Genomic DNA, 6,331 nt, shown 5'->3' on the forward strand with positions numbered 1-6,331 from the left:
ACGTACCGAATTTCTTCTTGAAATCAGGGATACATTCTCGTAGATATACGGTGTGGTACTTGCATTGTGTTCTTATTGGTATTTGACTTGATCTTAAAAATCCTTTTGTTTCTTGCTATTTCTTGATAGCTTCGATAATATGAAATTTCTGAACAAGCTATTATTTTTGCAAGATCGCGGCAACAGTATTCTGAATTGAGAATAAAAACTTTACTTGGCGTTTTCCGGGCTTCAGAATATTGCCTAAGAGTTGACCTTTTAGGGAGCTATAACTCAAACAATTCTTGTCCGATTCGGCTCAAATTTGCAGGACTATTTGTTTTAACTCAGTTCGATATACAAAACGGTGTTAACGTTTTTCAATTGCTGGACAGTTTTTGATTTTATATAACGCTTTGTCTAAATTTCCGGTCAAAAACACTATTTTCAACTTCAAGAACTTGATAAATGCAGAACGCAATATATAAAAAATCGCTAGCATCGTTTGGTGAGGGTGGGAAAGGGTGTTTTCGTGAACCGTGAATTAAAATGTGAAAGGGCCTTTTTTTTCCCTTGCGTAACGTAATTTTGTCAATTACCGTAAACCGTGATTTTTTAGAATACTTATCCATGAAATGAGAATCGGATGTTTAATTCACCGTGAACTGTGATTTTCAATTTGCTTCATGTTTTTGTTAGTTTGCTTGTTTGTCTTTTTTGTTTGTTTGTTTGTTTGTTTGTTTGCGGGAGTAGGAACCCGAGAAGTTTTAACAATTGACTGTAAATATAACTCGGCAGTGCAAGGTGCAACAATTACATCTAGATTGCATAATTCACTGAAACGTGAGCCTTCGACACGTGACCTCGCTAGCCCTTACAGCTTTGTTGGTCAATCACGGTGAAAACCAGGTCGGCAATCGTCTCAGAAGGTCGCGAAACTCTTCCCGATGTAACCGTTCTGATGAGTTTCTTTATGGCAGACGGCTGTAATTGGTAACAAACGTAAGAACATTTGTTTATTTTTTTATTCATTTATTTATTTTTGTTTTCGTGTAAAGGGAAATGGCCATTTTATTGCCTGTGAAATGTAAACCGGCCATTTTATTTTCCGTAAATCGTGAATGAAGACCGCCTTTTACGACCCTCTTTTGTTGAAAATTTATCTCAAAATCGATTACTTCAAAAAATTGCGAAAAAACGTAAAATCCCTTGTGGCTTAAACCTTTACAACAAGACTAGCTGTACTTACTTTGAGAATCTAATATAGAAAAATAACTTTTAGACAGAATAATACGATTTTGCATTCAAAACCACATTCAAGGAGTATTAAGAACATGTTTATTTCATTCTCACAGCATAAACACAGGCAAAATAAGAACGTTTCTTGAACCTATCACAAAACCTCAAATAACCATTTGTTAGTTCTGCGTATGTGTTCGCTCGCCAATCTAATGTAACTATCCCTAAAGCCATCCACTGAATTTTTCACGATTTTTTTTTTGCAAGCTTTCTACTTAAAATGTGCTGCATCTTTTTTGTCCAATTGAACGCTCAACATAAAGATTATTTAACGACCTTTCAGTAGGATTTTTTTGTTATTATAATCTTTTCTTTGTTCAAATAAGCATAATAAGGAGAAAGACAAACGTCATACGCACCAAAGCAAAAATTCGCACTTACCTCTTATAGGAGATAAGCCAGGGGCTGAAAATCGGGCTTATGAGTACAAACGTGGGGGCAAACTCTATCATATGTTTTTTAAAGAGGCAACATATAACCTTTATTTTTGCTATGATAGACCTCTGGAGACGTAGCTTTCCACGAAACTTGATACATTTTCGCTGAGTACCTCTCAACACTTACGCATCAGTGCAATGTCAATTTTTTTCTACGTCATAGTGATACTCACGTTTCATTTTAAACCGGTCACAGCAAACTAGCCTGTTTTAGTCACTTCCTTTATAACTTAAGCGATACAAATTTGTTTTACACAATTTGAAACTTATTGGAATAATGAAATGATCCCATTTTGTGGGGCGGAACCGCGTATTATATTGTCCGGGATAAGTTGGTTCTTTTAACGGAATAATAATGAGTTCTTTTTTTACTGGAATAATCATGGGAATAACCAAAATTTTCGAGCAAGGTATAATGGAATAATGTACACCCGATTATTCCTCTTCATCCCCCGAATGCGAGTAAGGAAGGAAGGAAGTAAAACCTTTATCAAATTTCAATGTATTTAGCCTTGAAAACATTCAATACTTCTAAAGTATGAGTTATATCTAGAAGTAAAAATAAAAAGGTAAATTGTACATAATCTGTTGTGCGAGTTGAACGTAGACTGGGTAAAGGAAACAGTCTCTATTGTTTCTTTAACACATCAACCACCTTTAGTTTTCCAATTTCCTTTATAAAGTGAGATCAGCTACACAAGCAAATCTTTTTGACTTTCAGTTTTTAGACAAAGCGTGTACAAGGTATAAGCTGTAATTCAGGTGCTCTTTTCAATTATTGAGAATACTCATCCAAGATAACATTAAATTTTTCAAGTGTAAGGAAACAAAATTAATGACGTCGAGTCTATAATGCAATGTTACTACAACATTCAATTATGGACGGATCTTATAACGGATCAGTATCGTATGTCCCAGTGAGTTGCTGAGCTAGATAAAGTATGTATTAATGTTTGCATATCGACTACGACCTCTTCCTTTACAAGCGTTGCTCACATAATAGCAATCTTTACAACCTCCGTCAAGAGAGTATGAAGGTAAGAGAGGTAATCCCTAATATTGGCCCTATTCCCATCGTAATCCCTCTTAAGTTATTTTTAGATCTCTTGCGAGATCCGGTATTCCCACGAGGGTTAACTGATAGCCAATCATATGTCCCCATTTTTACCAATGTTGACAGCTGAGCGAATTCCCACGCAATGATTGGTAAAAATGGGGACATATGATTAGCTATCAGTTAACTTTCATGGGAATACCAGATCTCGCAAGAGATTTAAAAATAACTTAAGAGGGAGTGCGATGGGAATACGGCCAATATGAGGGATTCCCTCTCTTACCTTCATACTCTCTTGCCTCCGTACATTGGTTGGATGCTCTGACTATTGACCTAAAAGAAGGTCCCTTAATTATCTGGGTTATTATCAGTCTTATTCGACAAAGTGTCCTGGTGGGTTGCGAGGTTGGAAATGTCTTGTGCCTCAACATGTTAGCATGTTCAAGTCAGTCCAGTACCGAACGTTAACCCTCCTGAAAACAGTGAAACGGATTTCAAACAAATATCTGTTCCACCTGTTCTTGGTAAGGTCTTAGAAAAAGTCCAAACACTTCTAAACAAAGATGCCTTTAAAGTAAAAAAAAAAATCAACATGCCTTTTCACATGGTCTGTCAACCGTTAATATCGGGCAAACCTGGTACAACGGCATTGACAACACCCCAGAGGGTAGAAAAGCGACCCATTCCCTCTTTATTGATTTCAGCAAAGCCTTCGACATGGTCGATCATTCCATTCTATTGACCAAACTAAAATCAAGAAATACACGTAAACATCCGTGGCTCTGCATCCAAAGTTTCCTGGAAAGTAGATTCCAACAAGTAAAGCTTTCGGGTTTACTATCAACATCTAAAGCATGTCCGGCAGGAGTTCCACAAGGCTCTGTAATATCACCACTATTATTTAACATCTTTATTGACGACTTTGATGATTTCATACCAGAGGAACTTCTTGAACGAGGAATGATCACTAAATATGCAGATGACTGTACCGTGTTTGAATGTATCCCAAAAGATAGTGAATCTAACCTGCATAAAGTGCTTGACGGTATGCAGAGCTGGTCTATAGAAAACAACATGATGTTGAATCCAACAATGACGAAGGATATGTGGATCTCTTTCCAGAAATCGCCAACTCAACCCAACGCTCTTCATAACAAATAAGATGTGTATCTAAAAAGAGTACTTAAATTTAAATTACTTGGAGTATGGCACCAAACTAATCTGGTTTGGAAATACTACTTTGAGCAATTTGTCAAAAGGGCAAACAAAGGAGTTAACTATCTGCGAGAAACCAGAAAAAGCAGGTATATCATTGGAAGTCCGCTTAGCTATTTACTGTACCAAAATTCATCCTCTCTTGGAATATGCGTCACTGGTTTGGGGTAGACTGCCCCAATACCTTACAGATGAGAGAGTGCAAAACAGGAGTCTGGACATCATTGGTGCAGCTAGATTAACCCTATCATCATTAGATGAAAGACGATCACACTACACAAAACAACAACTTGAAAGAACCTTGAACACTGCTGAACACTCTAATCCTAGTATTTATTAGTACACATGTAAATAGGAACTATAGCCTTAGATCAAATCAAGAAATTAATGTAAAAATACCAAGATCAGGCACTAAAAGACATATGAACTCATTTATACCTAGATTAACAAGACTAATTCAAAGATAATCATAGTTAAACTTATTAAGGATGTGTTCCTTTCGGCAAATCGAAAAACGTATTTTTGATCAGGGATTCGGCAGATTTCACGGTCGAAAGGAACGGAAAATCCGAAAAAAGTTTTGTAATCTTGGTAACCTTGCAAATGCGGTAGAAATACCTTTGTCAAAACAACTGATGTGTTTTCTGCTTTTTGACGAAGACTTTGATGAAACTTTGGAAACATGATTCCATCGTCAATTCAAACAGTGAGAATAACGTCTTGGAGTCAATCAAACAACCCCAGAGGAAGAGGAGAGCGAAAGATCAAGTGCATATCGTGGTTACAACAGTCTTCTTTATGGATGCTCTGATGGTCGAATTAAAATGCTTCAGCGTTTTCAAAGTATGGCTGCTAAACTTATATGTAACTCTACACGTTTTCTCATATCACGCCGTTGATGTTCAGACTGATGAGTTACAAGGCAATACATGGGCTATCACCTGATTACAAACAAAGTCTAGTTCATGTCAAGAAGAAATCCCTATATAATCTCCGATCTAATGATGAAGTTCTATTGACTCCACCAACTTTTAAATCAAACAAGACAACAGGAGACAGAGCTTTTCAAGTAGCAGCACCCTCTGAAGGGAACAAACTTCCAAAATCACATCACGCCGTTGATGTTCAGACTGATGAGTTACAAGGCAATACATGGGCTATCACCTGATTACAAACAAAGTCTAGTTCATGTCAAGAAGAAATCCCTATATAATCTTCGATCTAATGATGAAGTTCTATTGACTCCACCAACTTTTAAATCAAACAAGACAACAGGAGACAGAGCTTTTCAAGTAGCAGCACCCTCTGAAGGGAACAAACTTCCAAAATCACTTAGACTAGAGAACGATTTAAAATCTTTCAAAACAAAACTTAAGACATTTTTATTTCAATGTACGATTATTTTATATACTTCTTACCTCTGTAAATATAATCATAATTAGTCATGTTTTTTTTAAACATTGTAAATAACCTTATTGTTAATTTTAAGCACCCGAGATCATTTACCTATGGATCATGCGAAATTTGAACTTTTGTTTCATGTTTTCAACTTTTTGGTTACAGTTTCTTTTGGTTATTTTTGTTTTTCAAGATTGACTTCTTCTAATGTAAAGCTTTGCTGAATATCAGCGTTGAACAGCATTAGGTGACTTTCGAGTGCTGATGTGGAACCACGGTTAAGGAGGTTTTTTTTTTTTTTTTTCAAAATGGCGGCTATTTTAAACCGGAAGTAACATTGTTTCCTCTTTTAGGTCCTTGCAAATGTAATTTTATGCATGTACGCTTTGTTAGATGGCTATATTGCTTTACAGTTAAATCTGAAATATTTTAGATTTTCTCTGAATCAAGAAATTTTAAATTTGTAAATATTTTATTGTGTTAGCTTTTTTTTTTACTTTGTATTTGGAATGTTCTTTTTGTGTCCACAATTAGTTTATATTTAGCTAAATGCTTCGACACTTAAATAAAGTTCATGTATTCATTCATTCATACATTTTACAATAGGGAATTTAAGAAACGGCGACGGCTACGACTACGACATCGCCACAAAACAGTTCAAAGATCATAAATAATCGTGCTGCACGTGCAGCACGGATTTTAGCAAGTATCTTAGCGGTCCTCTCCATAACGACGACGTGAAATCACCTAATTTGAGGTTTTGACGACAAAGTACGCATGCAACAGAGAAGGCTTCATTCTCTATTTTAACTCTGAAACCGCTCGAAACCAATTTATTTTTAGGATACTTCGCCAACATTGTAGGACGTGAGCGAGACTGAATAATCGCGAAAGACTTATGATAGAGACAAGTTATATTTTGAGGTGACGTTTTCGTCGACTGTCGCTG

The sequence above is a fragment of the Montipora capricornis genome, chromosome 12, assembly GCF_036669925.1.
Source record: "Montipora capricornis isolate CH-2021 chromosome 12, ASM3666992v2, whole genome shotgun sequence".
In the NCBI taxonomy this organism is placed as follows: domain Eukaryota; kingdom Metazoa; phylum Cnidaria; class Anthozoa; order Scleractinia; family Acroporidae; genus Montipora; species Montipora capricornis.